This window comes from Mustela lutreola, chromosome 3 (assembly GCF_030435805.1).
Source record: "Mustela lutreola isolate mMusLut2 chromosome 3, mMusLut2.pri, whole genome shotgun sequence".
Classification (NCBI taxonomy): domain Eukaryota; kingdom Metazoa; phylum Chordata; class Mammalia; order Carnivora; family Mustelidae; genus Mustela; species Mustela lutreola.
Window position 1 is genome coordinate 58363244 of NC_081292.1, and position 26484 is coordinate 58389727.

Here is a 26484-nt window from a genome sequence, read left to right on the forward strand (position 1 = left end):
GTTTTACACCATACACAAAAATTAACTCAACGCCGACGAAACACTTGAACATGAGCCCTGAAACCATAAAGCTCCTCAAAGAAAACACAGACTGTAAGCTTCTCGGCATAGGTCTTGGTGATGATTTTCTTTATCCAGCACTAGAAGCAAAAGCAATGAAAGTAAAAATAAACAAGTGGGACCATTTCAAATTAAAAATTCTGCACAACAGAGGAAACCACCTAGAAAATGAAAAGGCAATCTACTGAATGGGAGAAAATATTTGCAAATCATAATCTGATAAGGGGCTAATATTCAAAATATATAAAGAGGCTAATATTCAAAATATAAAAAGAACTCATAAAATTCAATAATGAAAAACAAACAATCCAATCAAAAAATGGGCAAATGATCTGAAAAGACGCTTTTCAGAGAAGGCATACAGACAGCCAATGAATAAATGAAAAGACGTTCAACCTCATTAATCATCAGAGAAATGCAAATAAAACCCCAAGGAGCTATTACATCAGATCTGTTAGAATGGCTATTATCAGGGCGCCTGGGTGGCTGAGTGGGTTGAGCCTCTGCCTTCAGCTCAGGTCATGATCTCAGAGTCCTGGGATCTAGTCCCACATCGAGCTCTCTGCTCCGCAGGGGAGCCTGCTTCCTCTTCTCTCTGCCTACTTGTGATCTCTGTCTGTTAAATAAATAAGATCTTTAAAAAAAAAAAAGAATGGCTACTATCAAAAAGACAAAAAATAACAAGTGTTGGTGATTACGTGGAGAAAAGGAAACCTTTGTGCACTGTTGGTAGAAATGTAAATTTGTATAGCCACTGTGGGAAATGTCATGAAGGTTTCTCAAAAAATAAAAAATAGAACTATTATATCATCCAGCAGTTCCACTTCTGGACATTTATCCAAAGAAAACAAAAAAACTAATCTGAAAAAGAGATACCCACTCCTAGGTTCACTGCAGCATTATCTACAATTGCCAAGATATGGAAACAACTTAAATGTCCATTGATAGATGAGTGGATACAGAAATTGTCAGATATGTGTGTGTGTGTGTGTGTGTGTGTGTGTGTGTAGAATAAAATATTATTCAGCCATAAAAAAGGAATGAAATCTGCAATTTGTGAGGGCATTATGCTAAGCAAAATGAGTGAGACAGAGAAAAACAAGTATTGTATATTCTCTCCTATATGCGGAATCTAAAAAAGGAAACAAAACAAAAGACCAAGCTCATAGACATAGAAAAGAAACTAGTGGTTGCCATTGGCAGGGGGTTGGAGAAACGGGGGAACTGTTCTGTTTTTATTTTGTTTCAGGTTAAATAAATTAAAATTTTAAAAAGTCTTCAATGATTTCCTACTGCTCTTAAAATGGAGTCGCATTCCTCTACATGGATTACAAGACACTTAAAACTCAGTGCTGGTCTTCCTCCTCAACTTCATCTTTTTTCACTCACCCCCCCCTCTATGCTTCAGTATTAATGGACTTCCTCAGTTTAGGTGTTGTCTCCATGCCTATTTACATGGTTACAGCTTCTCTCTTTCCCTCATCACACTGTTCTTCCAGTATCAGATCAACATTTGTTATTGTAATTACTTTGGGTTGTGTTTTCAGCTAGACTCCAAGCTCTTGGGAAACTGGTACTTTTGTCTTCTTACAGCTGTATAACTAATACCTGAAAAAAATGGGTTTTCAATAAACAATTTTTAATTAATTGAATAATTTTTATTTTTTTATTTTTTATAAACATATATTTTTATCCCCAGGGGTACAGGTCTGTGAATCGCCAGGTTTACACACTTCATAGCACTCACCAAAACACATACCCTCCCCAATGTCCATAACCCCACCCCCCTTCTCCCAACCCCTGGGGATCTAACTTCCTTTCAATTTGGATTTAAATAAACAGTTTTATAGGGGTGCCTGGGTGGCTTATTGGGTTAAGCCTCTGCCTTTGGTTCGGTCATGATCTCAGGGTCCTGGAATAGAGCCCCTATATTGGGCTCTCTGCTCAGCAGGGAGCCTGCTTCCCCCTCTCTCTCTGCCTACTTGTGATTTCTCTCTCTCTTTCAAATAAATAAATAAAATCTTTTAAAAAACACACTTTTATATATATGTATGCTAATTTATATAAAACTATCTTCATATTTATATTAATATTTATATAAGAAATATACAATTCATATTTTATATATACACATATATATACACACACATACACACGCAGTAAATCCCTGTGAAAAACATATCCTATTTGAATTTATATTTGGCTCCAAATGGTTCCAGCCCTCTCTCCAGCCCTTTTCTCAAACAGTGTCTGAAAATTCTTGCTGGGGAGGGAAGGTAGAATAGATGTTCTACCCTAACCTTCTTACTTCACAGGAGAATGAATTTTCTTACCTATACATGAGAGTTTCCCTCTGGTCTCTCCATTTGTTACAATTTTCTCTCTGTATATTCCTGCCACTAACACCATCACCATAGCCTAATAACAATATTGTTTAACATCAATATGATTAGTCCCTCATTCATTTTTGTCCTTTTTTTTTTTCAAAATTACTATCTCATCCTGTTTATGTTTGTAATGTTAAAATTAACTTTAGAATCCTTTTGACAAGTTTTACCCAAACTGTAAATCAATTCAAAAGCTTTCTTTACATTTTAGTTGTCTTACCCCCAAACCTGGTAATTCCATTTATTACTTATTATGTTTTATTTTAAAGCACTTAAATATATAATTATCTTACACTTGACACACCTCTGTTCACAATTATTTCCAAATACCATGTATTTTAAAAACGTATTACTAAATTTTAATGGAATTAGGTAATACTTTTTGAACCAGTTTTGAAATTTTATTAAAAATATTAAAGTTTTATAAAATATATTTGTAAAAAGACAATACTTATCACTTTCCTTGTATTTTTAATTATAAAAGTCTTATAAGGGGCGCCTGGGTGGCTCAGTGGGTTAGGCCGCTGCCTTCGGCTCGGGTCGTGATCTCAGGGTCCTGGGATCGAGTCCCGCATCGGGCTCTCTGCTTGGCAGGGAGCCTGCTTCCTCCTCTCTCTCTCTCTGCCTGCCTCTCCATCTACTTATGATTTCTCTCTGTCAAATAAATAAATAAAATCTTAAAAAAAAAAAAAAAAAAAAAAAAATAAAAGTCTTATAAGATTGATCATAAAAACAGGAAATTTTATAATCCATGTAAATTAAAATTTAAAAGTCAATTCTTCTGCTTCCCAATTTTATTCCCCGGTGATAGAATTATAGAGACAAAGATTGTAATAAAATAGGTAGGAAGGCAAGTGATGGGTGATATAAAATTGGTAATTATTTATCATTTCTATAGATCTATATATAAATTAAACATATATTTCATGAACACTCATTCTCCTATACAACATACATATATACATGTAGAATTTTCTATACATGTAATCATTTCATATGCCTACAGAAATTTTTAGCCCAAATAAAACTGTAATGTGCAACCATCGAGACATGAATATAATTCCACATTGATACACGGAGACCTATCTCATTTTTAATCACCAAATAAAATTATTTTTGCCAAAAAGATATCTCAGAAGTTCCCACCTAAGTTCCTGTGTAGCCCGGCATCCTATCAAAAAATTGGCAAAACTGAATGGGGAAAATAATCCTTGCAGATTATCTCTTGATATTATATAAGAGGAGAAAAGTCAAATGCGGAAAAAAAAACCGTACGCAAGCAGCATATTCGGAAAATATTTAGGAACTATAATGAAGTGTTAGTGAGCCAGTTCAATCACAAAACCTACTAAACCTGGAATTAAAAAGGTCAAAGGGAATGATATTCTAGTAATCAAGATATATGCTCCCTTGTAGGAATTAAAGGATATGAGAATGAGGTGGCTTGTTAATTATTTTCTCTGATTAGGTTACCTATTTATCCCCATGTACATTTAAATATTAATCAGAGATCCACTTTAGTACAGTGTTATTCAAAAGGATAAAATGAGGGAAGAGTTCAAGTACAAGATAAACAGGCACTTAAAATGGAAGATAAGAGTTCCCTGCGTGCAGAATCTAGTATTTAATAACTACTAAAGATGCTTGTAAAGCTTACGACAGATTTTATTTTTGCTACTTTTAACTTTTGTATTTATGAAATTAGTATTTGTTTGAACTTCCAAACTCAAGATTTTTATATAAAAACCACTGAATCTACTTTCAGACCTACTTAACGTTCAGGCTACACAGTTTTTAATACATTAGAAGATATGTATGCTGTGGTGGAAAGAAAGGGCACAACTGCCTGTAATAGATACCTAATCTTGAATTACTTACATAATCACTTTTAAAATCAGCTTCACATTTTTAAAATGCAGAACACTTTCATTTTCATTAAGAAAAATCACTAAATTAACCAATTTGAAAAGTGCAATTTTACCTCCAAGAACCTTAAAACTCTAGGGATGTCTATTCGCAATTTAAAAAAATAATAATTAAAATGAACCGTGTTAGTTATTACAAACAGACTGTCAAGGGTCATTCCACTTAAATCATTGAGGAGTAAGCAGAGTTAATTATTTAGAGTCTGTGTATCTACAAAATATTTAAAATGTAACAGAGTTAAATGAATTCATCACATTCTTCTTCAGATAATTTTTAAATTAGTTTAACATGCCGCAAGAATCCCCAAATACATATACTTGCAACTCTTGTATCATGTACTTTCTGCAACCCTTCTATTACGGAGGTTGCAATATAATTCTCCCCAGCATAAGGCATGTCTGTGTTTGTTTGTGAGTAACAGGACAGAGCAACACACTCAAAAAGACAGCCAGGTAAAATAATGCTCTTACATATTTTGCTTTAACTTTGTATTTTAGTGAATGAATATAATTTCAAAACATGGTTTTTGAGTTCCAAACTTCTGAAACTTTGGACTACTTATCTTGTGCTGAAAAAGGGATTAAAGAATTAGATAAAAAGAGAAGCCAACTCATGGTGGACCATAGATAATCCTAAATTCATTTGGAAATTCCAAAGGTGTATTTGGGAGCAAGAAATGGGTAGTATAAATCAATCAGAAAAAATCAGCTAGCGTGGAGCTTAGAGACATCTTAGACTAACGCTTCATTCATGCTTGAGGAAACCAAAAGGTTAAGTGATTTGTCAAAGGTTCACCAGTAAGTTAGCAGAAGAATCGGATTCAGCAATCAGTAACCACATCAAATATTTAGCGGGTAAAATCAGTACACCCCCAGACTAACATCTTTTTAGAAAATGTCACTCTACAAAAACAAGAGACCTTCTTTCTTGTTTTGTTTTTTATTTAAATTCTAATTCCTTCTTTCTAAATCCTAATAAGTTACCAATAAAATTCTCTGGAAAGAAAATTACTCAGTGATCATCATAGTAAGTATTAAGCATTGATTATATCCCAGATTCTGATAAAATTACTATAATAACTTTCATCAGTGAATGGAATGACAGAATATCTACCCTCCTTTCCACTCGTAGCCCACCAAATATGATTGGTGTAATTCAAAATCACAATACAGAGTCTGGCAGACAAGAGACTCGAACTAGCTTCCACAATTCATAATTCACTGTGTAAGATCTCAGGATTATTTATATGTAAGTAATAAGAGATCATTTAAGTTTGTAATAGAAATATCAAAAACCTAATAAATAAACAGTCATCAGGAGAACATAAATAGACAATTTAGACAAAGGGAAATGTAAATAGGTAACTAATACATGGGAAAATGCCCAAATTTGGTAATATTCAAAGGACATTCATCTCAAAATATAATTTAATGCCTAGTAAATTAGCTTATTTGGTAAATGACAACACTTTATGCAGATAACCAATATGATTCATACAATGCTGATAACCATGTAAACCGCCTTCCCCCAAACATGTATATGCATACTAACATGTATATATCAAAAGCTATTAAAATGCTTATAAATTTGCCCTAATAATGCCGGGTCTAAGAATGTGTCTTTCTTGAGATTTGATAACCAGAACTACCCTGCATTTATTATTATTATTATTATGTTCCATTAGCCAGCATATAATATATCATTAGTTTTTGATGTAGTGTTCAGCGATTCATCAATTGCCTATAACACCCAGTGCTCACCACTGCACTGGTATTTTAAAAGCAGAAATGCTATCGTTTAATATAAAGAATAAGGTTATATTTTCGTCTTCTTTCCTGATCATGCCTAGAATTTTACTGGCCTTTAGGATTATGGAGGCAACTCAGGCTCATGTATTCTGAAAATATTCTACAATGATTCCTAGATCGTTAAATCATCTGGAACTTTGCATTTATTGACTTTGAACTAGTTTCTATCCATAGCAAAGGATTACAGCTTGTGATGACATGATTTTCCCATATGTTCCCATACACTCCACTGGCACACCCATAGCTATCAACAATTTCCTTTCTATCCCACTCAAAAATTAATTTCCTAATTCAGGAGAGTGAGAGGGTCTTTACAGGTACAGCAATGATTTAGTTCTAACATAAACAATCTTCTAACTTTGGTCAAGAATTAAACAAATTACTCACAAAACACATAATAATTTTAACTCATCAGCTTGTCATGGCACCATGAGTAGGAAACCCTGATCTAGATCAGCTGCTACTGTGAGAATATCTTGACATCCTCTCACTGGAAGCCAAACCCTTGGTACATTCAATCATTCTGAGGTACTACTATTGCTAATAAAAGTATTATATAGCATTTATCAGATGATTCTTCTTTGCCAGGCCTGGTGTTACTTTATATTCTGTATTCAATACCTACAGCAGTTCTGCAGGTGACTACCATTTTTATTTTTATTTTATGAGAACACTAAGGTATAGACAGTTTAATTGCCCAAAATGAATTCAGTAACAAATCAAACACACATACAGAGCTACAGAATGTCAAAGCTCGTTCTCTAAACTCATTCTCTAAACCAATGCTTTTCATTACCACGTGAAATTTCTTCAAATGTTTGAGAATTATTTAACTATAAAGCTTTCTTTTTGGAAAGTAATCTTCCCTTCCTTCCAGATTCCCAAATTGCCCTTCCTAGTGGCTCTACCACTATTTTTGAGTTATTGTGGGTCTGTCCAGAGAAAAATCTATGCATTCAAACACTGTGTGTGTGTAGTACTAATATATAATTAATAGGGACACCTAGGTGGCTCAGTTGGTTAAGTGTCTGCCTTTGGCTCAGGTCATGATCCCAGGGACTTAACTTGAGAGCAAAGGGCTCCTTACTTAGCCAGGAGCCCGCTTTTCCCTCGGTCTGCCATTCCCCCTGCTTGTGCTCTCTTTCTCTGACAAATAAATAAAACCCTTAAAAAAATAAAAATAGTAATTTACATTATGTCCTACAAATGTCTTTTTTGCTTGAGAATATATCCAGGAAATGTTTCCAAATCATCCTCTAGTGGATAATCACTCGTCCAATGGACAATCAGGTTTTCCCCAGGGGTTTCCTTTTATAAATAATGTTATCATGAACAACCAGAAACATCTTTCCTAACAATGTGTGTTTTTGTAGAGACAAGCAGAGACTCTTTTTTTTTAAGAGATGAGGTCAAATTACTTCAAAGTGATTCCAATAATTTACATTCACTCCAACACTATATGGTTAACAGAATACCTCACAATCTCCTCAAATATTATCACTTTTATTTTTGCTAACCTGAACACTAGAAATATTGTTATTGTTTACATTTGCATTTCTTTAATTATTTATATAGACCAGGTATTGTACATACATACACTCATGTATACACTATTAAATTTTATAAATATGTATGTATATACATATTAATGAATATATATTTTATATATGTATATTTACAATTCAATGGTTTTAATAATATTCAAAAGGTTGTACAACTTTCATCACTATCTAATTCCAGAACATTTTTTATCAGACCCCAAAAAACTCGTACTTATTAGCAGTCCTTGGAAACCACTAATTATGATTTTCCCATTCTGGACATTTCACATGAATGGAATTACACAATATTTGCGTGTTTGCTTTCAATTAGCATGTTTCCATGATACATCCATGTTGTAGCACGTATCAGTCCTTCATTCCTTTTATGATTTAACAATACTCTATATAATGGCTATTTCCCATTTTGTTTATTCATCCATCTGCTGATGAAAATTTGAATTGTTTCCACTTTTTATTAAGAATAATGATGCTATGAACATTGATATATGAATTTTTTGTGTGGATATATATTTTAAATTCTCTCGGGTACATACCTGGGAATGGAGTGGTATGGTAACTATACATTTACTTACTGAGAACTGCCAAACTTTTTCCCAGAGCAGCTGCAACTTTTTGCATCCATCGAGTAATGTGTATGAGGTTTCAATTTTTCCACATCTTTGTCAACACTTGCTATTGCCTTTTTCATTATAGCCATCATAGTGGGTGTGAATTCTATCTCATTGTTGTTCTAAATTGCATTTCCCTAATGACTAATGACAATGAACTTTTCATATTCTTATTGGCTATTTACATAAGTTCTTTGCAGAAACATCTATTCAAACCCTTTGCCCATTTGTAATTGGCTTTTGTATGATATACTGCAATATAAGAGTTCTTTATTCTGAATATGAGATCCTTATCAGATATTTGACTTGCAAATACTATCTCCCATTCTGTGGGTTAACCCTTTCAATTTCTTGTGGTCCTTTGAAGCGCAAGTTTTTTGATTCTGGTTAAGTCCAATTTATTTTTCACTGTTAGTAGTTGTTTTGTTTTTTCTTCTCTTCTGTCGGTGCTTTCACTGACCAATCCAAGATCATGAAGAGGTAAAGCTATGTTTTCCTCTGATAGTTTTATGGTTTTGGCTCTTATATATAGGGCATTTATCATTTTAAGTTAATTTTGGATACAGTGTTAGGCAGGGTTTCAACTTCGTTCTTTTGCATATGAATTTCCAAATGTCCCTACACCATTTGTTGAAGCAACAATTCTTTTCCCACTAAATTGTCTAGGTGCCCTTGTCAAAATCAATTGACCATAAATGTATGGTTTTTATCTGGACTCTCACTCTTTTTCACTGATCTATATGCTATTTTTATGCCAGTATTTACTCTTCTTTTTTTCTTTTAACATTTTTAAAATTCAAGTATAATTAATATGTTGTGTTGTATTAATTTCAGGGGTACAATATAATGTTCAATAATCTATACATTCCTCATCAAGATAATATTCTTAATCCCCTCTATTTCACCCACCTCCCCTCTGGTGACCCCTCTGATTTATTCTCTGTACTAAAGAGTCTGGTTGTTTTGTTTGGGTCTCTTTTTTCTTTGTTTTGTTGTGTAAATTCCACATTTGCATGAAATCATATGGTACTTGCCTTTCTCTGATTTATTTTACTTAGCTTTATACCCTCCCCTCTAGGTCTACCTGCAAGATTTTATTCTTTTATATGGCTGAGTAATATTCTACTATATATATATATATATATATATATATATATATATATATATATTCCACATCTTCTTTATCCATTACTGTAGCTTTGTAGTAAGTTTTGAAGTCAGAAAGCGTGGGTCCTCCTATGTCCCTTTTTTCAAGATTGTTTCATCTATTCTAGGTCCCTTTCATTTTCTTTCTTTTTTTTTTTTTTTAAGATTTTATTTATTTATTTGACAGAAAAGGATCACAAGTAGGCAGAGAGCCAGGCAGAGAGAGAGGGAGAAGCAGGCTCCCCGCTGAGTAGAAAGCCCGATGTGGGGTTCGATCCCAGGACCCTGAGATCATGACCTGAGCCGACGGCAGAGGCTTAACCCACTGAGCCAATCAGGTACCTGGTCCCTTCCATTTTCATATGAATTTTAGAATCACCTTGTCTAGTTCTGCCAAAAAAAAAAAAAAAAAAAAAAAAAAACCTGGAATGTATTACAATTATGTTGAATCACTAGACCCATTTGATCCATCTTAATAATATTAAGTCTTCGTAACTATGAACATGGGATGTTTTTCCACTTATTCAGTTTTCTTCAATTTCTTGTAATCACGCATTAGACTTTTTAGTGTACATGTCTTAACTGTTTTGTTTAATTTACTCTATATTTATTCTTTTCAATGCTATAGTTAACAAAACTGTTTTCTTAATTTCATTTTTGGTTTGTTCAGTGCTGGCGCAACTTATTTCTTTTTAATTGGCCTTATGTTCTGTAGCCCTATTTAATTTATAATGCTCTAATAACTTTTTGGGGATTCCTTGGAATTGTCTATATACAATATCATGATCTGCAAACTGAGATCATTTTACTTCTTTTTCAGTCTGAATACATTTTTTTTTCTTTCCCTTTCTTCTTTTCTTTTTCTTTTTTCCTTTGTTTATTTTCCTATTTGTCCTAGCTAGAAGGTCCAATAAAATGTTAAGTAGAAGTCTCAAACACATACATCTTCTCCTGTTCCTGATATTTAGGGAAAAGTTTCAGTCTTCAAGCATTAAATGTGGTGACAGATGTGGGTTTTTCATAGATGCATTTTATAAGGTGGAGGAACTTCACTTCTATTTCTAGATTGTTAAATGTTTTTAACAAGAAATGGTGTTGGGATTTGTCAAGAGCTTTTTCTATGTCTACTGGGATAATCATGTGGCTTTTATCCTTTACCCTTTCATATGCATTGTCTGTAGCTGATTTTTGTACAGTAGATGAATGTTGCATTTCTGAGATAAATCTTACTGGGTTGTGATGAATCATCTTTTTTTATGTTGTCTATTTGGTTTGCTAGTAGTTTGCTGAAGATTTTTTTTATCTCTTCGTTGAGTCCTGGTCTATAGTTTTCTTGTGATACCTGTTTAGCTTTGTTATAAAGGTAAAATTCTGAACTCACAGAATAAATTCAGAAAGGTTCCCTCCTCTTCAGTTTTTGGAAGCATTTTCCAAGGATTTGTGTTAATTCTTCTTCAGATGCTTGTCAGAATTCATCATTGAAGCCATCTGATTGTGGGCCTTTCTTTGTGGAAAGTTTTTGATTACTGATTCAATTTTTTATTTATTGTAAGTCTTCTCAGATCTTGACTCACTTTGTATAGTTAATATCTTTCTAGGGATTTATTTACTTCATCTAGTTTATTAAATTTGTTGGCATATAATTGTTCATAGTGGGGTTTCATTGTTGTTTTCCTCTCTTATTTGTTATCTTGACACAGAAGATCTAAAAGGCTGATAAAGTTTTGAATAGTATACTCCAAAAAAAAAATAATAATCGTAATTAGGAAAATATAATTCTCTCAAAAAAATTTAATTTATAGACATTGTTGTCTGAATAAGAGTCTATATGCATCTGTGGCATTAAGCATGATTTTCCTAAGAGTTATATATTGATGATTGATGCTCTAAGTAATTATATGATGGAATTTAAGGATCCTATTGGTTCCCAAATGTCTTAGTGTTCGCCTGCAGTATGAATAATTAAAATTTCTTTTGAAATTTTCAGTGAGACCTCCTTTAATATGTATACTTAAAAAATTAAAATGTACTTTTTTGGAAAATTTTGTATCTAAAAACAGACACCAGGCTAATATTAAATGCAATTAAGCTTAGTTTCTCAATTGATTTGGCATATCACAGGATAATCTTCTTTTAATAAAACAGTAATTTAAGGAATCCTATGAATAAATTCAAACACGGAGTAGCAAAAGCTAGAAACACAAAAATATCTGGAGAGATTCAATGCTGTAGTGAAAACGAAGATACCTAGGAAGATCAGGGAGCAACCAAAAGGAAAATAGATTTGATAATAGGAATTAAGACGAAATAAAGATTTTCTGCCCTGAATTTATAATGATGTGCTCCTCTTCAATAGCTATAGGAAACAATGCTAACTTTGCCTCTGTGTTATTTATTAGGTATATTATTTACTAAGGTTTAGTCCTCTTTTAATTTCTCTACTATGTCCACAGTTTGGACTTCTTTCTATAAGAAATCAGATATTATGTCCTATGCCGAATAAAGTTAAATATGTTTTTCTAAAAAAAGATTTTATTTATTCATTTGAGAGAGAGAAAGAAAGCACGAGTCGGGGGTGGGGAGGCAAATGGAGAGGGAGAAAAGCAAACTCCCCACTGAGCAGGGAGCCCAAGGACCTGACATGGGGCTTGGATCCCAGGATCCAGAGATCATGACCTGAGCTGGAAGAAATGCCTAGTCATCTGAGCCACCTAGGTGCCCCTAAAGTTAAATATGTTTTAACAACACACGGCACACAAATACGAAAGCATTTCTTTCTGCCAATAAAGGGAACAGATTTTGTTTTACAATAGTTTTTTAATGTACCTAAGGAACTTTGGATGGTTTTAATATAGATTCAAATAAAAAGACAGCTCTGTTTACTTCTCAGTCATTAAACCCTTCTCATCTACAGAGCATTTACATACCCATTCAAATCTAGGAGCAAGCAAGCAAAGGGCTATGGAATCTACTTAACCAGGCTATTCTGGATCATAGGTCGCTAGAACCAAGGACATGTACTTTCTACAACAAAATTCATACTTGTTGATAAGACAACATGTCAAAATCTAGTAGACACTATTTTAGATTTTCCCTAAAACTGCAATTCTCATAACCACAAAATATTATGCTGGTTATCTGAGACAAGCAAAACTTCTTCTACACTTATTTTAATGTCATTTACACATGTAGTAATGATTTATTTGATACTGCTCCATTTTAATATAATTTCCACATGACATTGTTTCTATGTTTTCTGTGTCTTTTCCCTACTTTTCTAATTGCAGTAACATTAAGTCCTGTTAATTTTTGTGAAACAAAAGCCAAACATTGTAAGAACTCTTTCATGACAGTTATGAACTGTTACAAGATCAGTTTTGAATTTTGCAGGGGAGATTCTCCCTTTTTATAAATTAAATGGTAATAACAGGTACAATCTTAAAAATATAATCTGTGTCAGTCACACAACTATGAATAAAATGAGAATAAATTCATTTCACTCCAAAATCACTGCCCTTCCCACTTCTTCTATGATACTCATCTCATTCTATCCTTGATTTTTGTGATTTGATGACATACACTAGCTTTCTACTGGATCGTAATTATTCTTTGATGGAAATGAAACTACATGAAACTATGTTGTTTCCTTACCACCAAAAAATTACCTTGTACATAACTGCCAGGCCATAATTTATAATTAAATAAAAACTGCTATTGTCACTTTCTAAGGTAGATGTTCATTGTTAAACTAAAACATTTTTCTATGATTTTATATTTGAATGCATGTTTATTTCTACATATGCTGAGTTAAATGACATTATCTTAAATTTGGCCCTTTCAAATATTACATTTTACCACCATTTGTTCATTCAAAAAAAATTAATGGCCACTTTTATGTTCTAGGCACTAATCTAGGCAATAATTTCAAGGATTAATAAGTCAGAGTACCTGCACTTGATAAAACTGTTTCTAAATACACATGATTCATGATATCTGAATGTACAGTCTTTATTTATTACATTCAATAAAAACAAATTCAATCTGTAGCAGTATTCTCAATGGTCACAAATTAAAGCCCAATTTATGCAACTACAATAAAAACCTTATTAATGTTCGTCTCATTATTTTAGGCAATAAAGATGACTTAAATTTTCACTTACCTACCACATGATTTTTCCTTAGTCTCCTTCTACATTGTCAGCTGTATGTGTGTGTGTGTGTGTGTGTGTGTACTGGAAAGACAGGGAATGCTTTTTCCTCACTTCCTGCAAAAATACTCTGTCTGACTTTATTATATCACTTATTTTCATGCTGTCTGTTAATTTATTGACTACATGTTCATAGACTCATTGCACTCTGGTTTTTATAAAAAGGTTCAGTGTTTTATAAGACTTGGATTTCCCACAATTTTTTCAAAAAGTATGTACTCAATGAATTTTCATGATTGAATTCAAAGTTTATAATCATTTCGTTAGCAACCCTAATATTACCATGTATCAATGGATGCTGTTTGGAAACCTCACTTTTGTTAAATATTAATATGGTGATGACAGCCATTCTATTATTTGGCACTGATGTCTATGTCCGCAAATCCGCCTGAAGTAGGAAATGTAGTAACAGAGACAATAAAAGAATACATACTCCTAATTACCTGGGACAAATTTTCAAATTTCTTTTGGAAATGAAGCGCAATAAAAACATAATCAGGCTTAAAGAAATTAGTAGCAAAGAATTGATTTTCATGCAAACAACTCAACATTTTTAATATGCTTGTTTATTTTTAAACAATAGAAATATAAATAGATATACATGTTTTCACATGTATTTTAATATTTTATTATTCACATATATCTGAATATATGTGTATGTATGTGTGTGTACATATATATGTGTATATTGTATGTATGTTTTTAATGTTTTAAATCATGTCCCAGCTCTTTTCTGTCATGCATCTCTGTCATGCATGCAGATAGTAAGTCTGCAGGCTACCACTTGTTTTTTGTGTCAAATCAGTCTTATTCAGAGAAATGCCCCCACCTCTCCTGACTCGAAAAGGAAATAGGCAGAGATTGCTTAGGATGGGTAGTTATTCTCTCACTTTTTATCAAGAGAAATCAGCCCCACTGCTTACTAACCAAAGATAGAAAATTTCTTCCTGGCCTTCCTCATGTGGTTACCGTGAGGATGAAGGAGCCACAATATGTGAGGTTACCTGGGACTGAGAGAACAACAACTCAGAACCAATCACGTAACCATACGGGCTTTGGTTCTTCTCTGCAAAATGAGGTTAAGATTAATCTCATAAAATTATTTTGAAAAATAAATGAAATAAATTATGTGAGAGCTTTATGTAATCTCTGAAGTAGTGTGGTAAAGTCAGTTATTAATAGACGACAGTAGGATATATATGTAAGATGTTGCACAACATAGAGGATTACTAGAAAGCTCTTGTTCAGTGCTGGAATGTGGATTTTATCTGAAAATACTCTGACTTAACCAGCTTTTCAGTTTTCCTTTTAATCTTTCATTATGTAGCTACTGAAGGGACAGTAAAAGAATCTTCCTTGCCTTACATGTTTCTAGCTCTAGAACAGTTTTATAATAAATAATTACTTAACCAAATAGGATGGTATCTAACCTAGAATAATGGTTAGGGTGATTCATAGTTACCAGGGTCAAAAGACTTTGGAAAGAAAAGAAACAAGTGAGTGGGAACTCTAGGGATAGATGACGGGAAGGTGGCATTTTTAGCGGAACCTTGAAACATTGAAACAGTTTTAAGAAACAAGTATTTCAAGTCAGAAGTAAAGTATGAAAATAGGTATAGACAACTCGTTTTAAAAGCAACTGCCAGGGGCACCTGGGTGGCTCAGTGGGTTAAGCCTCTGCCTTCGGCTCAGGTCATGGTCTCAGGGTCCTGGGATCAAGCCCCGCATTGGGCTCTCTGCTCAGCGGGGAGCCTGCTTCCCCCTCTCTCTCTGCTTGCCTCTCTGCCTACTTGGGATCTCTCTCTCTCTGTCAAATAAATAAATAAAATCTTTAAAAAAAAAAAAAAAAGCAACTGCCATTAAAGTATGCAGGGAAAGAATGAAACAAGGTCATAACAATATATCTTGACATAAAATGGTGGACAAGAAAATCAGCATTGCCCTAGACCAAACTTTGCCTGGAAAGAGTATCTCTGAAACACGCTTGACATGTATGGCTACAATGGTCTCATTCTCTAAAGATAGCTTTCTGGTTTCCAGCTTTGCTTTTCCTGTGCACTCTCTTGCCCACAGCAGTCTGTCTGGAAATAGTTGGCTTCCTCTGCTTATAAATCTTCATAATGGATCAAAAGCTGTGTCTTTCAATGGATTTGTATTCCTGATTTCATTGCGAATCACAGTCCTCCTTACATTTCTATAGTTAGAAAAAATTTTCTAAAAGATGTTATGGTTTCAATGTACCATTATTTGCTACATATTTTCTTTATTATCAGCAATATCTATTGGTATTACATAAAAATATAAACATCCTAAAATTAAATTCTTTAGCAAAAATTATGTACCACTTATATCATAACCATGATAAATATCTAATATGTGCTTGTGCTAATACTCTATATTACCACATTTATTCTTCCAATAACCTTCTGGGTTGTTATCATTATTATTGTTGTTTTATTTTACGGAAGAATCTAGTACGTACAAAACCTAATTTACTTTCCTCAAGTCCCAGAAGCTCATAAATGATGGAGATGACATTGAGAAGTCCACACTTTACAAACATAATCAAGTGAATTTTAAGGAATGGATGGGATGAGAAGCTTCTTGAATTCCCAACCTATAAGGGATGCTACAGTAACTCCAGCCCCGAGTCACAAAGTAAATAGTGGTCTTGAGCCTAACAGTGTAGGAAACCAGGGAGAAAGGAAGGAAGAAACTCATATTGTCAAGCACAAAGCTTTTATGTTGAGTATTTTTATATGTGTATATATGATCTTAGTCAGCTCAAGGTAGGCAGTCACAGTCTTCAAACTGCCCGGTTTACAGACATAACAGTCTGTTTTTTATTATCCATATTGCGAACATTAAAAATTTTATGGTACACAGAATCACAAAAGAAAACTGAAGTAAGAAGAGAGTAATTTTTTAAAAAGGATCTGCAAATTTTTTCAGAACATTGATTCTACTATATCAGTGTATGTGAATTAAATGTGTATCTGATCTGATAAACAATTTTTACTTATAAAAACTATTTCCTCCAACATTAAATAAATGGCCTCCAAATATTTTCAACTTTTTAAATTTGAAAATGTGCTACTTAATTGTCCATGCAAAGTTCCAGATTGCCAGCCTGTCCAGGGCTCAGTGGGGAACATACCCATATAAGCATTTATGACAATTAGTAGACAACCTATCAGCCATAAGAATGACAAAGGTATGGTCATAATATGGTAGAACTAGTCATATTTCCAACATAAAGTTGTAAGAAAAACTTATAGGAAGGTGTGGTCAGTATACACTGAGACCTTTCAATATAAATGAGACCTTCGAAATCACAAGCAAGTCAGACAAGAAGAAAAGAGGTCTTTACAAGGTGTCAAGTAATAAATAATTTACAAAGCAATTTAGAAACCTCAGCAGTCACCACTTACAAGGCTGTGGTAGGGAACGGAGTCTATATTTGTAGAGAAGAGTAGAATCAATACAAGGAGTAAGCTGTCAGTTTTTTCTATAGTGTCAATATCTCAGACTGGCTGCTTTCACTGGTGCTCCTGTGGAAACAATTTCCAAAAGTATACTATTGAGTGACATGCTGCATGGATTAAATGATTTACTTTAATCCCCTAACTGCATGTTGAAAGACCAATAGCCCAAAAGGAATACTAGAAAGCCTGAGGACAAAGCAACCTATAATAACAGTGTGATTTTGGAATGGTTTATTCTTAAGAAAGCCCTAGTGCCACAGCTAGTTCCATGCAGAACAACAAGTAAAAATGAGAAGTGGCCACAATAGACTTATAATATCTGGCTACCAGGAGGATCATTCACAATATTGAGAGATCTGATTAAACAGATTTATTGGTCATCTTTCCCTTTTGTAAGTCATCAAATAAAATGGTGATTTCATCTTGAAACAGCAATGAGCAGTCTAAAGTCCTTTTTAGTCAGTATGTATGTGATAAGATTCAATAACAATTTTTGAAGTGTGTCTTATAAAACTAAAACGTGGTTTTAGCACTAAGTAATTAGGCATAAGAAGTACTTATCTCATTAAATCAGAAGGTCATAAAATTAAATTGACTGGTAAGTATAGAGCAATGGGCAGGTTCAGAGCTCATCTCTAGCCAAGGAGGTAGGTTTTTAAAAGGTGGCTGTCCAACGCCATTACTATGCAATTTTGACCTTTTAAATTAAGAGAAGATGGGTTCAATTGAGTTCTAGTTCCTTCCAGTACTAACAATTCTATTATTATAAACACTATTACTGTTCAGTGGTATAGCAGATTCCTCATTTGTGAACTACTGAGGTGTGCGGAAAGGCACCAAACCGTTGGAATAGAGAAGTAGTAAAATGCAAATATAAGAATAAATTTTTTTTTCTGCCATTCAGAAACATTTGCATAACATTTACAAGGTGGAAGAGATGTAGAAGCTATTGCTCATGCAGCAACAGGAAGCAAATATATGCCTGAGCTTTACCATACGGAAGTTTCTATAAAGCCCTCTGCTGTTTTCCTGGAACCCAGCCACCTTGATGTTGGAGATAGCTTCATCAGTGATGGCAGCTCCCTCGCTCCAAAGTTAGCAGTGAACATGAAAGCTAATAGCCTTCTTTCCTGAATTTTGTTTCTGTAGGTTTTCCAATGGTGTTGTGAGCTCTGTGTTTCTAGAATTTAATTCCTTCCTTCTTCAAATTCCTAGAGTGGTTTCTGCCTTTCTGACCAAAGTATAAATAAGACACAGTATTTTAGTATCTTTTAATAGATGAGAACCATCACAACACATATATGCCACTTAAAGTCAGAGGAAACAGAACAAGAAAGGATATCAAAGACACTGAGATAAAGTCCACCAGGAATGGATGATCCATACTGTCTCCATTTAAATTTCAGTCCTATCTGTACCATGAAGAATTGAGTATATTAATCCTTAAGATTCCTAATGCTTAAGACTTCTAAAATTGCATGATTCTAAGCTTATTGTCCCAAATGTCCAAATGGTCAGTTTTGTCAAATTATATATAACAGAAGCAATTTCTAAACTCCCTGTTAAGTGGTCCTTAGTGAGGAATACCATTGTGCTAGGGTCTGAGGATATAAAGAGAGAAAACACGCTTTCTAGACTTAAGGAGTCTTAACTATTTGTGGAGAGAAAAACTGGTAAGAATAATTAGCATGAATAACTGCAATTACATTATTCTGACTCTAGTTACTTCTGAAATTCAGAGGACAAGTCATAATTGAAGATTGGAATGATCAAGGATATTAGCTCTAAGCTAGACTTTACAGAAGGTGTAAATTTTGACTGGTGAACAAAAGAAAAGATTTGGGGGTTAAAGGAAATCGAGTAATAGATGTTTGAAAGAATGTGTGAGAAATGTCATTGGATCTTTAGAGTGGGATCATATTATGAAGGTTTAAAGGGAGCTAGGCAGAAATTTTCAGATTTGTTTCCATGAATGATTGGAAGCCATTAAATGTTCAGAAAGCAGTTTACAGATAAAAAGATCAAAAAATGATCAATACACATCTATCTTGGAAGTCTTCAATGTGGCAGGTCCTGGAGCTAAGAACACGTTATAAATAAAATAAATAAAAAGAAAAGTTGATCCACACATGCAATTATGTGCAAAAGAACAGCCTGTTTGTGAGTTGGCAAAAGAAGCCTGTCCCAAGGTAAACATAATCATGAAGGAAATTAAAGATTTTGAAACTGAGTTTTAAAGCACTGATATCATTCAGAAAAGAGTGAGGGAAGAAACAAGTGGGTTACTAAGTTTTGTCGTATTTTAAATTGTTGGGATGTTAAATAAGATTTTTAAAGTACTCAGTTTTTGAACTCACTTTTGGAGAGGGAATTTTCAAAATCAAATTTAAAATTTTAAGCCTAGAAAAGGTTTTTAAATTTTTGTTTGTCGTTTGCTTGAATTTGGCCAGGTTCCATCTATAAGGAAACACACTGATTTCTGCAAATGAACCATAGCAAATTATTACTAATTTAACTAAAGTACACAATACCATTAGGCAAGGACTATTGTTTAAGTGCACTTGTCTTCCCTCTCAAAGCTTAGCTCACTCCTCTGTAGATAACACAAACTCAACATGCATATGATCAGTGAAGGAAGAATGGAAAGCCAAGCCAAGTTATTTAAATCTAGTTGTTAAAATATATTAAAATTACTGTCAATGTCCAGAAAGAAATTATGCTGGGGTCCCTTCAAGAGGGACAATTAGAGCTTTACTTTAAGAGAGCTAAAGGGGAAATAATTTGGCAAAGTTGGTCTTTAAGGATAATGTGCAAAGGAAGAACAATCAGGTTCATCTGTAAGGTCAAGGTCAACAAGTCCAATGTAGTCACCAAGAAACAACAGCTAGAAATTAAGAATCCAGCTAGGGTACAGTCCGTTCACTCATCATTCATTCATTCATTCATTCATTCAAGGCAGGTAAATCATATGTAAGAATAGGCCCTGTATAATCACATAGGATTCATACCTGATTCTTTGGACCCAGAATATAATGAATGCACAGCTGAAGTAGACTTATATGGAGCCATCAGCTATCACAATCATCAGGATCCAGGTGTAGGCAGCATGACCTAACTTCATGCCTATCAAATGGTATATTCCAAGATACTTTATCCTTCCCTGTTAAAAGTATTTAACAAACTAGAGTGGTAGGAACCTGTAATGTTATTCATAGTCCTTGCTCATTCATATCTATTTCAAGAGCAGGAACAGTCCAGATAATAATCATGGGGAGGGAAGTCAAAAGTATGGTGAAAATTACAGAAATAAATTTTAAATTATGTTACCTTGGTGGGTTCCAGGAACAAAAAGAACTTCTGAAAGCTAAGTTTACATTGAATACTAATGTTTATAATAAATAAAATGTGTGTCTTTAAAACTTGATGTTATAAATTTGATTGCTAGTAGTGTAAGAGAAAATATCAGAAGAGGTGAAAGGCATATTATGAAGAAATAGGTTTAACCAGCTCAATACATTAATTATTTCAATGATACAGACTTAATGTGGTTTCCTGTTCTGCGGCCTTAGATTTTACACAGAATTTCAAATCGAAATTTTAAAAATGTATTTTAAAGGTTGACTTTGGATTTCATTAACCAGAAAAGTTGGTCAGCTGTTAGTTTTAACACCAAATCACAAGAGAGTTATCAACTCTGCAATACACAGAACTCTGATGTTCTCTTTCACAAAGTCTATTTACTCAGTGTTAATTCTTCGGGATTTGGTGCCAAAGAAATAGACTTGAGATCTAGACTCACCAGTTCAGGGTGAATAGATTTTAATAATCGTCTTTTTTTTTTTTTTTTAAAGATTTTATTTATTTATTTGAAAGAGAGACAGAGGAAGTATACATAGAGGGAGAGGGAGAAGCAGGCACCCTACTGAACAGGGAGTCCAATCTGGGCTCGATCCCAGGACCCCGTGATCATTATTTGAGCCAAAGGCAGATCTCCATTGACTAAGTCACCCAAGTGCCCCATGACTGTCTTTATTTTTATAGAAAATGATAAATACATGGTATAGAAAATTTGAAGAATATAGAAGAGTATGCAAAAAAACACACAGCAATTCTACCACTATTTTCATGTATCATTATTAATAAATAGGAAATTGGTGATATATTACCATATTTGACCTACAAATATAAACGTTTAATATAGTTCAGTAAGATATAGCTTTCTTATTAGTTTTATTAGTTATGCAAACATGCAATCAGAGGCTAAAAGCTTGGGCACTATAATTAAAGATACCAGAGTTTAAATTTAAGCTGTCCTACTTACTTGCTATATAACTTTGGATGCTTTTCTCCTAGATTTAGTTTCTTTATCCATAAAATGTGACCAAAATGTTCCTTACTCCACACCATTTTTGTGGGGTCTCAATAAGATTACATGAAAAGTTCTCAGCATAGTGCCTTGTATTCATTCATTCATTCACTCATTTATTCAGGTATTTACTGAATTCATTTTATGCCCCAGTCTCTGTGCCAGGTATTTGAGCAAACAAGTCTGACACAGTTACTGCTCAATTAAGCTTAGAGTCTACTGAGAGAGACAGATATTCAAAAGATACTATAAGGTGATTAACTATAATCATAAAAAGTATTATGAAGTAAAATTTAAGTGTTACGAGAATTACGTAACTGGTGGAGCATACCTAGTCTAAAGTGACTCTGAAGGTCAGCAAATGCTTTCCTGAGAAAGTAACATTTAATCAGGGACCTGAAGGAGGAGTAACCAGGCAAAGAAGTGGACCAAGAGAATTCCAGAGAAGACCCTGAGATCCTGAGATGGGTAGAAGCCTAGCACATTGGAGCAGTTAGGCTCAGGACTCAAGAGGTATGTTTCCATAAATGTGATAATGTGCATTGTATATTGTACATCCTGCTCTTTTCACTGACCATTACTTGTGAACATTTTCTGATATAACAACTGTAAATATTTATGCACCCAACACAGAAGCGCCCAAATACATAAAAGGAACTCATTGATAATAATGCAATAATAGTAGGGGATGTTAACGCCTCACTTACATCAGCAAACAGATCATTTAAACAGAAAATCAACAAGGAAACAATGGCTTTGAATGACACACTGAAACAGATGGATTTAACAGATATATTCAGAACATTTCATCTTAAACAGCAGAATACACATTCTTTTCAAGTGCACATGGAACCTTCTCAAGAACAGATCACATATTATTAGTCCAGAAAACAAGGCTTAAAAAATTCAAAAAGACTGAAGTCTAACATGCATCTCTTCTGACCACAATGCTATGAAACTAAAAGTGAATCACAAGAAAAAATGTGGAAAAACCACAAATACATGGAGGTTAATTAACATGCTACTAAACGATGAATGGGTCAACCAAGAAATTAAAGAAGAAATTAAAAAGTACACAAAAAAATATGAAAATGAAAACACAATGGTCCAAAACCTTTGGAATGCAGCAAAAGAGGTTTAAGAGGGAATTTATATCAATGCGGGCCTACCTCAAGAAGCAAGAATAATTTCAAATAAATGACCTAACCTTATACCTAAAAGAGCCAGAAAAACAACAACAAACAAAACCTAAAACCAGCAGAAGGAGGGAAATAATAAAGAGTAAAAATAAATGATGTTAAAACTAAAAAAAAAAAACAAAAAACAAACAAACAAACAAACAAAACCAGTAGAACAGATCAGTGAAACCAGGAGCTGGTTTGTTGAAAAAAATCAGTAAAATTGATAAAACTCTAGCCAGACTTACCAAGAAAAAGAGAAAGGACCAAATAAATAAAATCACAAATGAGAGAGGAGAAATACCAATACCATAAAAATACAATTAATTATAAGAGAATGTTATGAAAAACTATATGCCAATGAATTCTACAACCTGGCCAAAATGGATAACTTTCGAGAAACATATAAACAACCAAAACGGCAACAGGAAGAAACAGAAAGTTTGAACAGACTGATAACCAGCAAAGAAATGGATTCAGTAATCAAAAAACTCCCACAAAACAAAAGTCCAGGACCAGATGCCTTCACAGGTGAATTCTACCAAACATTTTAAAGAAGAGTTAATACTTATGCTTCTCTAACTATTCCAAAATATAGAAAAAGAAAGAAAAAACTTCCAAATTCATTCAATGAGGTCAGAATTTCCCTGACACCATAAAGAGATAAACATACCACTAAAAAAGAGAACTATAGGCCAATATCCAGATGAACACCGATGCAAAAATCCTCAACAAAATACTAGTAAAAAAGATTCCAATAATGCATTAAAATAATCATTCATCATGATCAAGTGGGATTTATTCCTAGGTTACAAGGGTGGCTTAATATTTGCAAATCAATCAACATGATATATCACAATAACAGAAAGGATAAAGAGCCATATAATCATTTCAGTAGAAGCAGAAAAAGCAATTGACAAAGTACAACTCCATTCATGATAAAGACCCTCAACAAAGCAGGTTGAGAAAAAACATATCACAACATAATAAAGGCCATCCATGAAAAACCCACAGCTAACATCATCCTTAATGGGGAAAAACTGAGAGATTTACCCCTAAGGTCAGGAACAAGATAAAGATGCCCATGCTGATCACTTTTATTCAACATACTACTGGAAGTCCTAGCCTCAGCAATCAGACAACAAAAAGAAAAGACATCCAAACTGGTAAGAAAGAAGTAAAACTTTCACTATTTGCAGATGACATACTATATACAGAAAACTCCAAAGACGGAACCAAAAAAATGCTAGAACAAATAAATGAATTCAGGAGAAGGGGGTGGGATTATGGACATTGGGGAGGGTATGTGCTTTGGTGGGTGCTGTGAAGTGTGTAAACCTGGTGATTCACAGACCTGTACCCCTGGGGATAAAAATATATGTTTATAAAAAATAAAAAATTAAAATAAATTAAAAAAAAAGAAAGAAACGGGAAAGGAGGCAAAAAAAAAAAAAAAAAAAATACAATCCAACTTACATTTGCACCAAAAGCAGTAAGTTACCTAGGAACAAACCTAACCAAAGAGGTGAAGACTGTACTCTAAACAGTATAGAACATGGATGAAAGAAACTGATGCTAAAATAAAGAAATGGAAAAACATCCCATGCTCAGGGATTGGAAGAACAAATACTGTTAAAATGTTTAAAATATGCAAAGCAATCTACACGTTTAATATAATCCCTATCAAAATATTAACAGCATTTTTTCACAGATCTAGAACAACACTTAAAATTTATATGGAACCAAAAAAGACTCTGAATAGTCAAAGCAATTTTGGAAAGAAAATCAAAGCTGGAGGCATCACAATTCTCGACTTCAATTTATATTACAAAGCTGTAGTGATCAAAATAGTATGGTAGTGGCACAAAAACAGGCACTTAAGTCAGTAGAACAGAACAGAAAACCCACAAGTAGACTCAAACTTATATGGTCAAGTAATCTTCAAAAAAGCAGGAAAGAATATCCAATGGGAAAAAGACAGTCTCTTCAATAAATGGTGCTGGGAAAACTAGATAGCAGCGTAAAAAGAAAGAAACTGCACCACTTTCTTATACTATGCACAAAAATAATCCAAAATGGACTAAAGACCTAAATGTGATACCTGAAACCATCAAAATTCTAGAAGAGAACACAGGCAGTAATTTCTCTGACATCAGCCATAGTAACCAGATATGTCTCCTGAAGCAAGGGAAACAAAAGCAAAAATAAACTATTGGAACTACATCAAAATGAAAAGCTCTGCACAGAGAAGGAAACAATCAACAAAACTAAAAGGCAACCAGTGCAATGGAAGGAAATATCTGCAAATAGCATATCTGAAAAGGAGTTAGTATCCAAAATATATAAAGAATTTGAACAACTCAACATGCAAAAAACGAATAATCCAATTTAAAAATGGGCAGAAGACATGAGCAGACATTTTTCCAAAGAAAAAATATAGGTGGCTAGCAAACACATGAAAAGATGATCGAATCACTCACCATCAGGGAAATGCAAATCAAAACTACAATAGAGTATCACCTCACACCTGTCAGAATGGCTAAAGTCAATAGAAGAAACAACAGATGTTGGCAAGGATATGGAGGAAAAACGAACTGTCTTACACTTTCGATGGAAATGCAAATTGGTAGAGCCACTGTAGAAAACAGTGTGGATGCTTTTCGAGAAGTTAAGAATAGAACTACCCTACGATCCAGCAACCACACTACTAGATATTTACCACAAAAATACAAAATACTAATTTTTAAAGGGATACATGCACCCCAACGTTTATAGCAGCATTATTTATAATAACCACATTACAGAAACAGCCCAAGTGTCCATCGATTGATGAGTGGATAAAGAAGATGTGAGGCATATATCTATATATTTATATATGCATATACACACAAATACATATACATCTATACAATGGGGTATTATTTAGCCATAAGAAGGAAGAAATTTTGCCATTTGCAATGACATGGATGAAGCTAGAGAGTATTATGCTAAGTGAAATAAACCAGAGAAAGACATTAACAGAAAGATAATGAATCACTACATTGTACTAAAACTAATAATACACTGTATACTAATGAACTGGTATTTAAGGAAAAAATTTTAAAAAAATAATGTAAAAAAAAATCTGTGAGATTTTCCCATGTTACTAAAAAACACACCTTGTCACGCAGGTTTAATGCTTATCATGAAGATATATAATTAACCATTCTCTTATTTAATAATTTGATTTGTTTCTAATAATTTCTACTTTAAGAAATTCTGAGATTAAAAATTCAAATTTACTTGAGATTATTGTCCCACAATGATATATTGGGTCAAAAAGAAAAATATTATCAGTTTTGCCAAAATTTTATTTCATTACAAGAATAAAAGATTTACATTCCGAAAGCTGTCATCCACTGGCTTCCTTAACTTTAGTCTTTCTTAACCTAACTTTTGAATCTTTACTAGTATCTGTAATAACACTACTAATACAATACTACTACTAAGACTAGGGTAGTTATAATTCAATGAAGTATTTCATATGAAAATGTCTTCTGCATAGAAAATTGTGTTAAGTTGGTTTTTCTTCTCATCATTGTTGTTAGTTATTATTAACAAACAGAAATAGTTCTAAGCAAATATAACTAGTAATACTTACTAAGAACTTAGCCTGTTTAGTCCTGCAATTGATCTTTATGATAAATCTTAAAGGAAAATATCTGGTATATACTTAGTTTAAAAATATTATCTGTACTTTCTTTTTAAATA

At 33.4% G+C, this 26484-nt stretch overlaps 1 protein-coding gene across 2 annotated transcripts in view; it reads right to left on the reverse strand.

Moving 5' to 3' along the window:
• The window catches only part of HNF4G (hepatocyte nuclear factor 4 gamma), a 122816-nt gene that overhangs the window by 41614 nt on the left and 54718 nt on the right, over positions 1-26484 (reverse strand). The window contains exon 1 of one of the 2 annotated variants that reach the window (XM_059166185.1): positions 17137-17239. The exons of the other annotated variant lie outside the window; for it this stretch is intronic. The gene's annotated coding sequence lies outside the window, so the exon portion shown is untranslated. Of the gene's footprint in view, positions 1-17136; positions 17240-26484 lie in introns of those variants that run through there. 2 annotated transcript variants of the gene reach the window in all.